Genomic DNA, 18,965 nt, shown 5'->3' with positions numbered 1-18,965 from the left:
TTAATGCGATTCCTTTCATGCCAACTAAATGTTCCAGTCTCTGTAACAGGATTGTATGGTCAATAGTGTCAAATGCAGCACTAAGATCTAGTAAAACAAGAATGGAGACAAGTCCTTTGTCTGCAGCTGTTAGAAGGTCGTTAGTAATTTTCACCAGTGCCGTCTCTGTGCTATGATTCTTTCTAAATCCTGATTGAAAAACATCAAATAGACTGTTGCTATGTAGAAAATCACATAACTGATTAGCAACCACCTTCTCAAGGATCTTGGATAGAAAGGGAAGGTTAGATATAGGTCTATAGTTTGCTAAAACCTCAGGATCTAAGGTGGGTTTTTTCAGAAGAGGTTTTATCACAGCAATTTTAAATTACTGCGGTACATAACCTGTTACATATTGATCATATCTAGTAGTGAGGTGTTTACCACGGGTAATGCTTCTTTAAGTAGCCTCGTTGGGATGGGGTCTAAGAGACAGGTAGATGGCTTAGCTGAGGATATCTTTAACATTAATTGTTGAAGGTCTATAGGAGAAAAGCAGTCTAAGTATATGTTGGGACTCGTCGTTCTTTCTAGTGGTCCAGCATTTAAAGATGAACTGTTAGAAGTTGAGGGCAAAAGGTGATGAATTTTATCTCTAATTGTTGTAATTTTATCATTAAAGAAGCTCATGAAGTCATCACTACTCAGTGCTAGAGGAATGGATGGCTCAGTAGAGCTGTGGCTATCTGTCAGCCTGGCTAAAGTGCTGAAAAGGAACCTTGGGTTGTTCTTATTTTCTTCTATTAGTGAAGAGTAATAGTCTGATCTGGCTTTTCTTAGGGCCTTCCTATAGGTTTTGAGACTTTCTTGCCAATCCAAACGTGATTCTTCCACTTTGGTGGAGCGCCACTTACTTTCGAGGTTTCACGAGATTTGTTTTAATTTGCGAGTTTGGGAGTTATACCAAGGAGCTGTTTTCCCTTCCCTCCCCGCCCCAAGGAGCTGTTTTTTTTTTTTTTTTTGTCAAGGAGCTGTTTTCTTCTTTGTTTTTTTGAGAGGAGCGACAGAGTCTAAGGTCGTCCGTAGGCAAGTCGTAGCACCGTCTACAAATGTATCAATTTCAGAGGGACTAAGGTTAACAAAAAGGTCCTCTGTTACGTTAAGGCACGGCATAGAGTGGAATGCTGTTGGAATATCTTCCTTAAATTTAGCTACAGCACTGTCAGATAGGCATCTAGTGTAGAAGCTATTATCTGTTTTAGTATGGTCAGGTAGCAAGAATTCAAAAGTAATTAAAAAATGATCTGATAATACCAGATTCTGCGGAAATATTATTAAATCCTCAATTTCAATACCATATGCCAGCACAAGGTCGAGGGTGTGGTTAAAACAGTGCGTCGCCTTGTGCACACTCTGACTGAAACCGATTGAATCCAGTAATGAGTTGAAAGCAGTAGTAAGGCTATTGCTGTCAACGTCCACATGGATATTAAAATCACCTACAAGAAGTACTTGGTCTGATTTAAGGACTACACATGATAAAAACTCTGAGAATTCAGATAAAAATTCAGAATACGGACCTGGAGCTCGGTAGACAACAACAAATATAATTGGCTGTAATGATTTCCATGTTGGATGTTGAAGATTAAGAACAAGGCTTTCAAAAGAGTTATAATTTAGTTTGGGTTTAGGGTTAATTAACAGGCTTGAATCAAATATGGCTGCAACTCCCCCTCCTCGGCCTGAGCCTCTAGGAATTTGAGTATTAATATGACTGGGAGGAGTGGCTTCATTTAGACTAACATATTCTTCATGGCCCAGCCAGGTTTCAGTAAGACAGAGTAGATCAATTTGATAATCAGATATCAATTCATTTACTAGTACTGCTTTAGAAGACAGAGATCTGATATTTAGTAATCCACATCTAATTTTCCTATCCTTTTCTATCATTGCTGTGGTAGTTTTAATTCCAATTAGGTTGTTAAGTATTGCCCCTCTATTCACCACTTTGTGTGGTCTGTTGTTGATTATAATTGGAATAGTACTAGCACTACATGTTACTGGAATAGTACTAGTACTAGACGTTACTGGCATAATACTAGTACTACATGTTATCCTGCAGAAAACATTTTCAGATTCATCCACTTGTATAGTGCTATCAGGATCAATACCTGGGGGACATGAATCTGTGATATTTTCAACATAATGTCAATACTTGCCTTTCAGTGTGGTCGTTATGTTGTCAGATAGCATCCTGGCTCCGTGTCGGTTTGGGTGGAGACAGCAGCAGGTTGGGCATCTCCCAGAACAAGTTGAAGTTGTCGACATAGGGAATGCTCAGGGAAGTGCAGAGTGGTTCCAGCCAGGTGTGGAGCCAGAACAGTCTGGACCATCTCTCCGCACCCTTCCTGTAGGTAGGTAGAGGCCCAGAGATGACAATCCGCTTACCATCAGGGTGGAGAGGAGAGTGGTGAAGTCTTCCTGGAGTGCTATCAACCATCTCTCTCTGATGTCGTTTGTGCCCACATGCACGATGATGTTGTCGACCTTGGCGTGGCGGGCGAGGATGCCGGGAAGTTTGTGCTGGATGTCACGGACCTTGGCACCGGGGAAGCAGTAGACCTTGGAGGGACCGCTAGGAGAAGGGGGAATGTGGAGGTCCCTTACCATGGAGCTTCCGATGACCAGCGTGGAGGTTGATGAGTCCGAGGGGGGAGAGTCCGCCCTCAATGGGCGCGTCGACTGTGTGGATGGACCAGGATGAGCTGCGTGGGGACGTGGCAGAGAAGGGAACTCCTCGTCGTTCGTCAGAATGCTGTAGCGGTTTTCTAGTTGTAGGGGTTGGGCTGGGGCTGAGCGTTGTCCTGACCGCCTGCTCTGGTGCTTGCTTACACGCCATGGCTCAGGCTGGTGTGGAGTGGAGCTGGTCGGCAGAGCTGGCTGGGTCCTCGGCAGAAGCCGAGGAAAGATAACAGGGTCAGAGGTTGTATTAGTGCGTGGTGGGGTGAGAGTAGTGCAGGGCACAGTGGAATCAAGACATCCGTCAGTGTGTGTGTGGGGGGAACTTCCAATGATAATGGAGTCGAGGAACTCTTCACTTGCCTTGATCTGGTGGAGAGTCGATATTCTGGCTTCAAGTTCCACTATCTTCTGGCTGAACAGGAGGCACGAGTCACAGCCAGGTGAGCAGCTGAGGGGGGGCATCGTGTAGCTTGCTAGTTTAGCTAGTAGCAACGTCGATGGAGGCCTTCTCCTAAAACCTAAAAACCTTCACAAGTCGAAATACAATACAATGCAGGTGCTCCTACTTGTATTAGCAAGCTGTGGATAGCCCGTTACTGCTACCAGAATATAGAATAGATTTCCAAGGAGGCAAAATCCTGAGTGGTTCGCTTTAACTCCCGCTAGCAGGCAGGCTAACTAGCCGTTAGCACAACAAATACCTAGACGTTAGCTAACGGAGCGGAGGAAAGTTTTGCAAACAACGGAAAAGCTGCGGCCAGACAGGTCCGGTTAAAATACAGCTAAAACGGTGTAAATAGTGGCTGTATTTCGTTGTATGTATCGAATGTAAACGAACCAGCATTTGGGAATACACACGCTATCTCGCCTTCAGTCGGAATGGAAGGGGTTTGATGCAAATTAGCGACAGTCAGCGTTAAGGGGTTAAAGCCCCCTCAGATTGGAATAATTTACCTGTAAATATTCGGTCCTTTCTATCTCTCCACTTCTTTAAAAATGCCCTCTTTTCTTATTACAGTACCAACTGTACCTGTTTTTAATCCTCTACAACACCATAACACTTTTAATATTATAAATAGTATCCAGTTTCATTTTCATTTTTGCCACAAACTTGATTATGATTGATTGATTTTTTGTTTGTGTTCTTTGTTTGTTTTTTTTGTTTTTGTTTTGTTAAGTGTTGTGTCTAATTATGATTGTATTGTATTCAATTATTGTTAAGGACCCCCTCGAAAACGAGATGGTACATCTCAAGGGGTTACTCCTAATAAAGAAATTTCCAACAAAATGCTCCATTTCTTTCTTTATATGCTCACATTACTAAGATCACCAAATAAGCTGCTTATATTTTTTGCTGGCTAATGTTTAGCATGAGCTCAGAGAACAGACTCGTAGTGTAAGTGAAACTAACTTTAACCTTTTACATCTTATGATAACATAATCTGACAACATATTCTAATGAAGGTGTGGCCGTCCAACCTTTGCTTCATTCCTCTGCAGCTTTATTAATTACACTAAAATATTCAATCAGGAAACAGTTCAGAGAATCAGAACAAAAGGAAAAGTTTTCTGTAATCTGTACCAACCGGTCAGACTGTTTCATACTGATATTATTTACATTGTGTACTTAAAAGACCTTTCTGTTTTTCATTGACAGGAAATTATCTAAGATGTGGACATCAAGTGACTTTGTAAAAAGGTCCTTTGTCCATATTTTTGGTTTCAGGCCAATGGTTCAGTGTCTGAACTCCTTCTTAAATAACTTTACTGGTCCTACATTTAAGACCTGGGGCCTCATTTATAAAACTTTGCGTAGATTCTATTCTGAAAGATTTCGTGCGCAAAAAAGTCAGAATTTTCGTACGCAAAAACAATATTCTGATTTATAAAACCTTGCGGCGCACACCGGTACGCACTCTTCTCGTTATAAATACGGACGTGCGTTACCTTATGGGGTCGTGCACGAGCCTCACGCTCCTCCCAAGGTCTTCCCATATTTGTCCTAATAAGGTCCATGTTAATCAATCAATGAATATTCCAGCCTTGAAAGGAGCCCTTGATCACCAATCACGAAATGGAAAAATGGGGAAAAAACACGATCCAGTGATTGTGAGATCGATGTGCTCCTAACAGAGGTAGAACGTTGAAACAAAATCCTGTTTGGAAGCCGTAACCCTAGTGTTCATATTGTTGTTACACAGACTTAATACTTAACAGATTTAGCTCAATTACCAATGATATACATCATGTATGGTTCATATTTGCCATTTACCCCTGTGAGATCACATTTATGATCATATGATCATTTTCGTTTTTTGTGAGAAAGGAAATTCAATTATTAAAAACGTAAAAAATAGAAACAAGATTTTGGATCATTATTGGTGCAAAACAGGTGAAAGTGCTTGAAATGTGACAATTTGGTAACTTGTATGGTAACTGTGTGGGAATAGCAGGTGCAGAAAGACAACATTAACACACAGACATCTACAATCAGACACGACCACATAAAGACGCACAGACACACAGACACACACACACACACACACACACACACACACACCGCATTTCCCGGGGAGAGGCAGGGGAGAGCAGCGGAGGAAAAGCGCATTTCCTCCGCTGCTCTGTGTGGGAGGATCCCCTGCCTCTCCCCGTTGCTGGCAGCCCCTCGCCGGGCCCCGCGACCGGCTCTGGGTCGGTTTAGAAAGAACGGGATTGTTGGGTTCAGGAAAACAAAAACTGGGTTAGGTTCGGAAAACGGGCATACCATCGGAGTTCACTAAAACACAGTCTACAAAACCTTGGGAGCATTACGCACGATCACACGTGTGGTCAAAAGGTTGCGGAAAACTGGGAACATTTTTACGCATGGAAATTCTTTATAAATCCCGACTATTGCGAGGAATGTTGCGACGACAAATTTCACCCTGCTTCACGCAACTTTTTCTTGCGTAACAGGTTTTATAAATGAGGCCCCTGGGGTCCGTTCCAGGAAGGAGGTTTAACAAACTCTGAGTCTAAACCTGATCTCTGAGCTGATTTCCCCCGAGATGGACACTTTTTTCACCTCAGTGGTATTAATGAGGGAGGAACAAGTTCACTTTCCCCCTCCCAGATCTTTATCCTGTTGATCTGGGGTTTGAACCGACAATCTCCCAGTCACAAGCTCACTACTCTAACCTCTAGGCTATCACTCCCCTACACTGAGTTTTCTGTTCCAGAACAGCTAATATGAGTTGGTTCAATCGACTCAGAGTAGAGTTTAGCACGTGCGCCACCACAATAAAAAGACAGCATGAATGGAGCCATGATACTACGATTCACCATGGTAACAACCACAAACAAACTGGTCGGAAATACTCATGTACTCAAACAGAGAGTTTGAATATGCAACACGCCTGCTGCAGTAAAGTAGCGAGAATTGGTGTGGGAGAAAATTGCTGCTCGAGTCAATGTGTAAGCTCTAATATAGTGTATTAATATTATTTGTTAAATTTTATTAATATTATACATTAATAAATATATAATGGCTGTCCAGAATACCGTTTGCTGTGCTTCCAAGCTTCCTGTTGTGACTTTATATTAGAAACACATACCTTGTGGTTTCCACTGAATGGGAACAGAACCAAGATGTGATGGATAGGTCATGTGGTTTAGTGGAATGGCTTCACTCTCATTAAAAATCACTTCATACCCTGAAAACGTTCCAAACTCCTCAACTAATTTCATCACTTGTGTAATTGACTGTTGTGATCATGTTAATAACAAATCATCTGCAGATATATTGGCTTTAACTCTGCTGTTGTCCTAGAGTCTAATTTGACCCATTTTCAAAAAGTTTCTATATCAGAAATTTGGGTTTCTTTCAAAAAATTTTCAAAAGAAATAACATGGATGGTTCCCTACAACGCTCTTCACAAGTTTTATTCAATTTCATAGCATTTGAATTGAACCCGGGTTGAACCTGGGCCCGCAGCGTTGAGGACTAAACCTCTATATATGGGAACCTGCTCTACCAACTGAGCTAACCGGGCGCCCATCAATCATCTTTCCTGTGCTGCTGAATGGTTCCTCACAAATTTAGGCAGTAGGACTGGTTTGATGACACAGAGCCAGTCAGAGTTTTCATGGTGGAGATACAGGCAGAGCAGCTGTGGGACGTCCCACGTCTCCTCTAAACCTTTCTGCCAATCAGATTTGGCTCGTTGAAATGTGATTTCAGAGAAATGACTCAGAGGACTTAAAGCTGAGACAGACTGAGCACGCTCAGTAGCTGCTTCACCTGCATCACCTCACACAGCTGACAGACACACAGGTAAGAACACACACACACACACACACAGACTCACACACACACACACACAAACACACACACACACACACACACACACATACACAATAACTCAACTTGTAACCGTTTTGTTGCATAGCACAATATTATAGTGAAATTAGATCTTGTGTTGGTAAAAATAGTACAAGGAGACAAATATTACAGAATCAGTACAATACACACACAAACTGGTGGAATGCAGCACGTCTTCACAATGTCACTTAATAAGCACAATACTCAGTTCTTAAGGGTATAAGTAGCATAATACTCAGTTCTTAAGGGTATAAGTAGCATAATACTCAGTTCTTAAGGGTATAAGTAGCATAATACTCAGTTCTTAAGGGTATAAGTAGCACAATACTCAGTTCTTAAGGGTATAAGTAGCATAATACTCAGTTCTTAAGGGTATAAGTAGCATAATACTCAGTTCTTAAGGGTATAAGTAGCACAATACTCAGTTCCTTCGAGTATGTGTAGCACAAAACTTAGTTCTTAATGGTATAAGTAGCACAATACTCAGTTCTTAAGAGTATAAGTAGCACAATACTCAGTTATTAACGGTAGAAGTAGCACAATGAGGGTGAAACATGGTTTGAAATGTCTTTCACTATGAGGTCTACATTTCTGTCATTATGTGCTATGTACATTCCATTGTAGGCATGGCAGCCATCTATACACACACACACACACACACTCACACACACACCCACATTTACACACAGACACACACAGACACACAAAGACACACAGACAACACAGACACACACATACAGTAATATGCAAAAACCCACCTGAAGTCAGAAAGTACAGATTTCTAAATTCCGTTGGTTAATGACAGGGTCTAACGTTAACCCAAATGATGGAAATTAATAATAACTGAACTTGTAACAGTTTTGTTGCAAAGCACATTATTATGGTGGAATTAGATCTTGTGTTTGTTGAGTTAAAACCAAATTATTTTGTATAAGCATATAAAACATCATAGTAAAAAGGCTAACAAAGGTAAGAGTTCTACATTAGCCCTTCATTCATGACATGGATACCGTAATAATTATACAGAGAGAACATAGTTACATACCTTCATCTTTTACCTGCTCCTTTCTCCTCTTCTTCTTTTCTTTATTTTCTAAACTGGTCAACTGATGGCTTTGACCTTTTCCTGTCTATCTCTGGGTTTATTTGGCACTCGACAATCAACCCCCCGTCACTCACAACCAGAAGTTAAGACTAAACCGATTGGGGCCGGCGATTGCTATAGGTGAACTAGGCGATTGCCTAGGGCGTCAAAAGTGTTGGGGGCGCCGTGTCGCCCTTAGCTCTACTTCTCATTAATAATAGAATTAGAACAACAAGCAAAATAAAACGTGTTTATTAAACATGATCATCCTAGGGCGCCCCCTCAGCCACACGTTTACTTTTCAACCTTTCATTACGCGACGTTTCCAGTCTCAGGTCAGACTCAAACACACGGAGCTCTGAAGCAGAGCTGTGCGTCGCTTAGTGTCCACTCTCTGGAGAAATAGAGACGAGCAGCGGCACAGACACCAGGGGCATCGGGGGGTAAAACCAATACTGATTACCAGGGCCCAAGGGGAGAGAGGGCCCTTGAAAAGTCTGGAATATATTTTATTTTACCTTGCTAATGTGCCAAATGGTTTAGTCCACCTGCGCGCATTACGTTAGCTAGATCAGTTGAGAGCGTCTGGTGGAGCGCAAACTTCTGCTGTAGAAATGTCTTTCTCAAAGAAAGCCAAATCAGGCTACCAAAAAGAAAGGAAAGACAGGAGGAGGAGGAGGAGAGAAAACAGAATGAGGGGAAACAATTGCTAACTGACTTCTTTTCAAAGAAAGGTGAGCACAAACTAGAAAACCAAATCCATGGTGCTAAACTGCTTGAATATCTCCGTGACTGTTAGTGCTAAAAACAGACTGAGACAACCCATATAAAGAGCAGAACATACACTTGATCATTTGGTTCTACATGTAATCTGAGGTAAAGACTAAATACATAAACACTAGCAATGCTGTTTGCATACAACACACCATTGTAATAGCCTCATTTAAAACATGTTTAATTTTAAATGAATAGGCTATAATGTCTATAATTAGCAGTAATAGGCTAATCAGTGTCACAGGTAGCTTGGTAGCTCATCGGTAGATACATATCATGTCAACATTATAGTTATGTCAGATTCAGTAGAAGCAGAAACTGTCCCACCAGGGAGTGGAGTAACAACAGACCCCTCATCATCCTCTTTGGATTTGAGACAAGGGAAGCTTATATCAAAATTAAAGCAAACCATGTTTAGCCATTTTGACTGAAAGGTGTTTAGTAACACTAACATGTTAGTGTGTTTTATTATATTAGGTTACAATTAGGATAAGAGGTTAATATCAAATATATCCTTCATAGAGAAAGATGATGGAGAAGATGTGATTGAGGATGATGGGAGTGAAGACAGCAGGGAGCTCTGAGCACAGTGTGGAAATGAGAGCTGAGGAACTGGAAAGTAGGCAGAGCAGTGCAGACCAGTTTTTGCCAGAGGATCCAGGACTATGGACGCGATCTGCTGTAGTTTTGTGTTTCCACCTCCGATGTAGAGCAGCGTAGCCTACAGCCACTTCCCTAAACTGTCTCATTCAGAGACCAGCGTCCCAAACAGGGCTCTGAGTCTGTCAGGAGGTCTGAGATCTACCGTCTCAGCAGAGATATCACGTACTGCACAGCACACTATGGTGCAGGTGGATTATTTTCTGAAATATAGTGACTTTATTCTTGTAATAGCTTATTGTATTATCCTTTTATTTTTCTCAAAATATCACGACTCCTCCAAACCTCAGAGAACACAGATGAGATATATTGTATTTTGAATGTGCACAAAGTTTTGAACATGAGCAGAAATCTTGCTCAAACACATCTGAAATATTACAGTCCAGGGGTTTATTAATTCATTAAAATGAATTAATGTATCATTCAGGTGAATAATTTTAATATGCACATTTAAGGAGGTTACTTCCTCAACAAAAGAAGCAAAAGTGGGAAGAGTAAATAATGCCTAGGCTACATGTGTTGTGACTCAGATATATTTAGAAAAGTCGATCTACAGGAGAATAAATAGTTAAAAGCAATACAGAATGCCTGAGAGCCTTACTGCAATGTATTCCATTATGTTTTTATATTTGGATTGTAATCTATGTTTCCTTTTAGATAAACATATTTCCAGTATATATTGTTTCAGAAAAAGGTAAACAAAAATAAGTGCATAAAAATTCACCAGAATGCAGGAAATTAAGTATTTAATGCTCAAAATTTTCAGGGGGTGGTCCCCCAGACCCCCCCATAAGTCACCATGCACACAAATCTGGAAACAAAACACTGTCCTCTGGGTTGCCAGACCAGTTATGATTAGACCAAATGTTGGTGCCGTCTAACTTACATGGAAGCTAGAAACTCAAATGAACATACGTTGCTACACAGCGCTGTGGAGATCTGGCAATGCAAGACTAGTGGGCGCAAAACTCAATCTCGCCTAGGGCAACCAAAGGGCTAGAACCGGCCCTGGGTGACAACATAATCGTTTTGTATTATTATTATTATTATTATTATTATTTATTAGCCATTTCACACAATTCAGAAAAACTAAAATGTGCAGGACCTATAGGCCTGTATTTTTAATTTTCTGAATGAAACATGCTTTATTTGGAAGAAAATCAAGGTGTGACTGACTTTAGCCCACTAATTCCATTAGAGTATTGTTCTATACAGTGGATGCTGTTTGACAGTTTTATCTGGTCATGTGATTTCAGAGAAACAGCTCAGAGGACTGAAAGCTAAGAGACAGACTGAGCACGCTCAGCTAACAGACACACAGGTAAGAACACACACACACACACATTCAGATAAGAACATTTTTAGGTTTGATATTCCACTAAATCCATACCATTTTGTACTGGGACTGGATGCCAATTGGGATCGTAGGTACACTTAAATTCATAGTCCCCTTGTATGCTGTGCACCTCTCAATACTACATAAATGGTTAGACAAAGATCCTCCTAATATCATAATGTGGTATGAATAATGTATGTCCATCTTGCCATTGGAGAAATTATCACATGTACTAAGAAATATGCTTGATGTGTTTGTAAGGGAATGGTCCCCATTAGAATTATTCAATATAAAGAAGAATGGTCTAGAGTAATATGTATAGGGGGAGGGATTTGAAAAGTGACTGAATGAGCACATGAAATATTTAATTTTGAACTGCAACTGCTAGTTTTATTTTACTTTACCCTCTTTTTTGTATGTGACTGTCTGTTTATGTCTTGTATCACTTGTGGTTCCTTGTAATTTCTCACATTAAAATAATAAATAAATAAATAGAACAAAAACACACAAATACAGACACACACACATACACACAGATACACACACATGAAGACACACACGCACACGCACACAAACACACATATATACAGTACAGGCCAAAAGTTAGGTGACTACCTCATGAAGCTCATTGAGAGAACACCAAGGGTTTGCAGAGTTATCAAAAAAAGCAAAGGGTGGCTACTTTGAAGAATCTAAAATATAAGACATGTTTTCAGTTATTTCACACTTTTTTGTTAAGTACATAATTCCATATGTGTTCATTCATAGTTTTGATGCCTTCAGTGAGAATCTACAATGTAAATAGTCATGAAAATAAAAAGGAAACGCATTGAATGAGAAGGTGTGTCCAAACGTTTGGCCTGTACTGTGTATATATATATATATATATACACACATACAAAGTAACTGTTGCATAATAAAAAAGGCTGAATGGGTTGAGTGCAATATTTGAGCAGATGCAGTCCAGGATGAAGGTTAGATTGATTGAGTGATTGATGATGATGATGATATTGTAATAATTTAAAGAAGAAGATGATCAATGGTAGCTGATCTTAGATGTTCAGGTTTCTAAAGAAGAGGCTGGAAACTCTCCACATATCACACACACTAGATTAGTTATGGAAGGATTATACAGTTGAAACCATATATTTACATACACTTCAAAAAACCCACAAAAACATATATTTCTTTACTGTCATACATTAAATCAGATTAAACTATTTTTGTTTTAGATCAATACATATTAACATATTTTTTGCATTTGTTAAATGTCAGAATTGAGCGAGAGAGAATTTTTATGTATTTCTTTTATCACTTTCATCAAAGTCAGAAGTATACATACACTTCCTTAGTATTTGGTAGAATTTCCCCTGAAGCTGTTTCCCTTGGGCCAAACGTTTTGGGTATCCTTCCACAAGCTTTCTACAATAGTTTGCTGGAATTTTGGCCCACTCCTCTTGACAGAACTGTGGATGCATATAAAGGAACACCTCAAACACAGAGCCTCTTTCTTTGACATCATGGGAAAATCAAGAGAAATCAACCAAGACATCAGGAAAAGAATTGTGGACCTCCACAAGTGTGGCTCATCCTAAGGTACAATTTCCAGATGCCTGAAGGTCCCACGTTCATCTGTTCAGACAATAATACGCAAGTATAAAAAACATGGGAATGTACAACCATCATACCGCTCAGGAAGGAGACGGATTCTGAGTCCCAGAGAGGAACGTTTTTTGGTGCGAAATGTGCGAATCAATCCCAGGACAACAGCAAAAGACCTTGTGAAGATGCTAGCTGAAACTGGTAAGACATTGTCATTATCCACAGTAAACAAGTCCTGTACCACCATGAGCTAAGAGGTTACTCTTTGAGAAGAAACCATTACTTCAAAACCACCATAAAAAATGCCAGATTACAGTTTGCAACTGCACATGGGGACAAAAATCTTAATTTCTGGAGACAAGTCCTGTGGTCTGACGAAACAAAAATTGAACTGTTGGGCCATAATGATAAACGGTGTATTTGGAGGAAAAAGGGCGAAGCTTTGAATCCTCAGAACACCATCCCAACTGTGAAGTATGGGGGTGGTAGTATAATGGTGTGGGGCTGCTTTGCTGCAGAAGGGACTGGTGCACTTCACAAAATAGATTGCATCATGAGAAAAGAAAATGTTGTGGATATATTGAAGCAACATCTGAAGACATCAGCCAGGAAGTTAAAGCTTGGGCGCAAATAGGTCTTCCAAATGGACAATGACCCCAAGCATACCTCCAAATTAGATACAAAGTGGCTTAAGGACAACAAAGTCAAGGTATTGGAGTGGCCATCACAAAGCCCTGATCTCAATCCCATAGAACATTTGTGGGCAGCACTGAAAAGGCGAGTGTGATCAAGAAGGCCTACAAACCTGACCCAGGTACACCAGTTCTGTCAAGAGGAGTGGGCCAAACTTCCAGCAAACTATTGTAGAAAGCTTGTGGAAGGATACCCAAAATGTTTGGCCCAAGAGAAACAGTTTCAGGGGCAATTCTACCAAATACTAAGAAAGTGTATGTATACTTCTGACTTTGATGAAAGTGATAAAAAAAATACATACAAATTTTCCCTCGCCCGATTCTGACATTTAACAAATGCAAAAAATATGTTAATATGAATTGATTAGGGCTGTCAATCGATTAAAAAAAATTAACTAATTAACTGCACAATTTGCTGTAATTAATCGCGATTAATCGCTTTTTTAAATTGAGACTGAAGATTGTAATAATGGATATTTAAATGCTAAATAATTTAACTTTGCAAATATGAAGAAAAACACAAACAAGAAAAGGTTCTGCTAAGTTCAGAATGTTTAATATCTTTCAGAACAACAGCAGCAACAATTTGGCTTATTTAGTCCTGCTGAATGCTGCTGAAACGGCTAGAAACCTGACCGTCTGACCGTCCCCCGCTGCTGTCGCCTGCTCTCGTCTACTTTACAGGCGAGAAGCAGTTCATCTCCAACGAGTCTATGTTCAGTTCATCTCCAACGAGCCTATGTTCAGTTCATCTCCTACGAGTCTATGTTCAGTTCATCTCCTACGAGCCTATGATCAGTTCATCTCCAACGAGCCTATGATCAGTTCATCTCCTACGAGTCTATGTTCAGTTCATCTCCTACGAGCCTATGATCAGTTCATCTCCTACGAGTCTATGTTCAGTTCATCTCCAACGAGTCTATGATCAGTTCATCTCCAACGAGCCTATGTTCAGTTCATCTCCAACGAGTCTATGTTCAGTTCATCTCCAACGAGTCTATGTTCAGTTCATCTCCAACGAGTCTATGTTCAGTTCATCTCCAACGAGTCTATGTTCAGTTCATCTCCAACGAGTCTATGTTCAGTTCATCTCCAACGAGTCTATGTTCAGTTCATCTCCAACGAGTCTATGTTCAGTTCATCTCCTACGAGTCTATGTTCAGTTCATCTCCAACGAGCCTATGTTCAGTTCATCTCCTACGAGTCTATGATCAGTTCATCTCCAACGAGTCTATGATCAGTTCATCTCCAACGAGCCTATGTTCAGTTCATCTCCAACGAGTCTATGTTCAGTTCATCTCCTACGAGTCTATGTTCAGTTCATCTCCAACGAGCCTATGTTCAGTTCATCTCCTACGAGTCTATGTTCAGTTCATCTCCAACGAGTCTATGTTCAGTTCATCTCCAACGAGTCTAGGTTCAGTTCATCTCCAACGAGTCTATGTTCAGTTCATCTCCAACGAGCCTATGTTCAGTTCATCTCCTACGAGTCTATGATCAGTTCATCTCCAACGAGCCTATGTTCAGTTCATCTCCAACGAGTCTATGTTCAGTTCATCTCCAACGAGTCTATGTTCAGTTCATCTCCAACGAGTCTAGGTTCAGTTCATCTCCAACGAGCCTATGTTCAGTTCGTCTCCTACGAGTCTATGATCAGTTCATCTCCAACGAGCCTATGTTCAGTTCATCTCCAACGAGCCTATGTTCAGTTCATCTCCAACGAGTCTATGTTCAGTTCATCTCCAACGAGTCTAGGTTCAGTTCATCTCCAACGAGTCTATGTTCAGTTCATCTCCAACGAGTCTATGTTCAGTTCATCTCCAACGAGTCTAGGTTCAGTTCATCTCCAACGAGTCTATGTTCAGTTCATCTCCAACGAGTCTATGTTCAGTTCATCTCCTACGAGTCTATGTTCAGTTCATCTCCAAAGAGCCTATGTTCAGTTCATCTCCTACGAGCTAGTTAGTTCATCAACATGTTATATCCATCCCTACATGTAGTTCATCTCCTACGATGTTTTCATTCCCAATTCATACTAATTATTCCGAGCTAGGTTCAGTTCATCTCCTACTGATCTATGTTCAGTTCATCTCCAACGAGTATGTTCAGTTCATCTCCAACGAGATGTTCAGTCTCCAACACTATGTTCAGTCATCTCCAACGTTCATTATCTCCACGAGTCTATGTTCAGTTCATCTCCCGAGTCTAGGTTCAGTTCATCTCCAAGACTAGGTTCAGTTCATCTCCAAGTGCTATGTTCAGTTCATCTCCAACGAGCCTATGTTCAGCTTATCTCCAACGAGCCTATGTTCAGTTCATCTCCTACGAGTCTATGTTAGTTCATCTCCCGAGTCTATGTTCAGTTCATTCCCAACGAGCTATGTTCAGTTCATCTCCAACGAGCCTATGTTCAGTTCATCTCCTGAGGTCTATGATCAGTTATCTCCAACGAGCCTAGTTCAGTTCATTCCCAACGATTATGTTCAGTTCATCTCCAACGAGCCTTTGTTCAGTTCATCTCCAACGAGCCTATGTTCAGTTCATCTCCAACGAGTCTATGTTCAGTTCATCTCCTACGAGTCTATGTTCAGTTCATCTCCAACGAGCCTATGTTCAGTTCATCTCCAACGAGCCTATGTTCAGTTCATCTCCAACGAGCCTATGTTCAGTTCATCTCCAACGAGCCTATGTTCAGTTCATCTCCAACGAGCCTATGTTCAGTTCATCTCCTACGATTATGTTCAGTCATTCCAACAGTCTATGTTCAGTTCATCTCCTACGAGCATGTTCAGTATCTCAACGAGCTATGTTCAGTTCGTCTCAACGAGGTCTATGTTCAGTTCGTCTCCAACGAGCCTATGTTCAGTTATCTCCTACGAGTCTATGTTCAGTTCATCTCCAACGAGTCTATGTTCAGTTCATCTCCAACGAGCCTATGTTCAGTTCATCTCCAACGAGCCTATGTTCAGTTTCACTCCTACGAGTCTATGTTCAGTTTATCTCCAACGAGTCTAGTTCAGTTCACTCTCAACGAGTCTATGTTCAGTTCATCTCCAACGAGTCTATGTTCAGTTCATCTCCAACGAGTCTATGTTCAGTTCATCTCCAACGAGTCTATGTTCAGTTCATCTCCAACGAGTCTATGTTCAGTTCATCTCCAACGAGTCTAGGTTCAGTTCATCTCCAACGAGTCTATGTTCAGTTCATCTCCTACGAGTCTAGGTTCAGTTCATCTCCAACGAGTCTAGGTTCAGTTCATCTCCAACGAGTTATGTTCAGTTCATCTCCAACGGAGTCTATGTTCATCATTCAAATATGACTCATCTCCAACAGTATGTCATCATCTCCTACATATTATCTCCACTTCACAACAATGTCTCTCAACATATGTATCATCACAATCACTCAAAGCCTATGTCAGTTCATCTCCTAGTCTATGTTCTCATCTCCAACTATCTTATCTCAACATATGTCATATCCAACATTTCATCTCCAGAGCCTATGTTCAGTTATCTCCTACGAGCCTATGTCAGTTATCTCCTACATTATGTTCAGTTCATCTCCAAAGCTATGTTCTATCTCCTATGTTTCATTCAACGATATGCAGTATCTCCTACTTTTTATCTCCAACGATATGGTTATCTCCTACGACCTTTGTTCATTCCTTTGAATCATTCCTACGTGTCTCCAACTGTTATTCCACGGCTGTTCAGTTCATTCCACGACTATGTTCATTCATCTCCTGCGTTATGTTCATTCATCTCCAACGAGTATGTTCAGTTCATCTCTAGAGCTATTCATTCCACAATGTTACACGATGTATATGCGATCTAACGTATATTTTATCCTATGTTCAGTCATCTCCAACAGCGACTCAACTATGATAATCCAACGAGTCTATGTTCAGTTCATCTCCAACGAATCTAGGTTCAGTTCATCTCAACGAGCTATGTCAGTTCTCTCACGTCTATGATCAGTTCATCTCCACCGAGCCTATGTTCAGTTCATTCCCAACGAGCTATGTTCTCATCTCCAACGTCTATGTTCAGTTCATCTCCAACGAGCTAGTTCAGTTATTCCAACGAGTATGTTCAGTTCATCTCCAACGAATGTATTCCAACGATGATCTCAACATCAACAACATGATCTCAAATTCTCAACATTATTCACCACTATGTTCAGATCCACGAGCTATGTATATTCCTACGAGTTATGTTCAGTCATAATGTTCGATCTCCTACATATGCATCATTCCAACGAGATGTTCAGTTCATTCCTACGAGTATTTCATTCATCTAACGACTATGTTCAGTTATCTCCTACGGTGCTAGGTTCAGTCATTCCTACAGTCTATGTTCAGTTATCTCCAACGAGCTATGTTAGTCATCTCCCACCGGCATCATTATTCACGAAGTTCAGTATCTCCAACACTATTTCATCCCAACTTTCATTACAACTAGATTCCAAACTATGTTCAGTTTATCTCCAACGGATGTTCAGTCATTCCAACGGCAGTGTATCTCCAACGAGATCTACTGACTATGTAGTCATTCCAACATATTAGTTCATCACGATATGTTCGTCTTCCTACAGTCTATGTTCAGTATCTCCCGAGTATGTTCAGTTCAACCCTACAGTTTCAACAGATGAGTCATTCCATGCAGTTCCACATGTGTTCAACGAAGTCATCATTCAATATGTTAGTTCATCTCAACGAGATTCCACTTGTTATATTCTACTTTCATTCATTCCAACGAGCCTATGTTCAGTTCATCTCCTACTATGATAGTTCATCTCCAACGAGCTGTCATCATCTAAGTGCTATGTTCAGTTCATCTCCAACGAGTTATGTTCAGTTCATCTCCAACGAGCTAGGTTCAGTTCATCTCCAACGAGCTGTTCATATTCCACGATTAGTCTATCTCCTAGGTACGGTTATCCCCTTTTCATTCTACATGTCATATTCCAACGATATGCGTATTCCTACAGTCTATGTCAGTCTGTCTAATGTCGTCTCCCAATAAACCTACTATGCAGTTCATCTCCAACGAGCCTATGTTCAGTTCATCTCCTACGAGCCTATGTTCAGTTCATCTCCAACAAGTCTATGTTCAGTTCATCTCCAACCGCCTATGTTCAGTTCATCTCCAACGCGAGCCTATGTTCAGTTCATCTCCTACGAAGTCTATGTTCAGTTCATCTCCAACGAGTCTAGGTTCAGTTCATCTCCAACGAGTCTAGGGTTCAGTTCATCTCCAACGAGTCTAGGTTCAGTTCATCTCCAACGAGCCTATGTTCAGTTCATCTCCAACGAGTCTATGTTCAGTTCATCTCCAACGAGTCTATGTTCAGTTCATCTCCAACGAGTCTATGTTCAGTTCATCTCCAACGAGTCTATGTTCAGTTCATCTCCAACGAGTCTATGTTCAGTTCATCTCCAACGAGTCTATGTTCAGTTCATCTCCAACGAGTCTATGTTCAGTTCATCTCCAACGAGCCTATGTTCAGTTCATCTCCAACGAGTCTAGGTTCAGTTCATCTCCAACGAGTCTATGTTATCATCTCCAAGGAGCCTATGTTCAGTCATCTCCAACTGCCTATGTCATCTCCAACAGATGTTCAGTTCATCCCATGTCTCATCTATGTTCAGTCATCTCCAACGGCTATGCGATCCACGAATCGTCATTCCAACGAGTTTCTCATCTCCACGAGATGTCAGTTATCTCCAACGAGCTA

At 40.8% G+C, this 18,965-nt stretch overlaps 1 long non-coding RNA gene across 1 annotated transcript in view; it reads left to right on the top strand.

The window, feature by feature from the left end:
• Positions 1–6,712: 6,712 nt before the first annotated feature.
• Positions 6,713–18,965, top strand: part of LOC120545330 — a 17,999-nt gene continuing 5,746 nt past the window's right edge. Inside the window, exon 1 of the long non-coding RNA XR_005636650.1 lies at positions 6,713–7,033. This is a non-coding gene — a long non-coding RNA (uncharacterized LOC120545330). The remainder of the gene's footprint in view (positions 7,034–18,965) is intronic.

The sequence above is a fragment of the Perca fluviatilis genome, chromosome 17 (genome assembly GCF_010015445.1).
Source record: "Perca fluviatilis chromosome 17, GENO_Pfluv_1.0, whole genome shotgun sequence".
NCBI lineage: Eukaryota > Metazoa > Chordata > Actinopteri > Perciformes > Percidae > Perca > Perca fluviatilis.
Note: the sequence above shows the minus strand (reverse complement) of the source record. Positions and strands in the feature narration are given on the sequence as shown.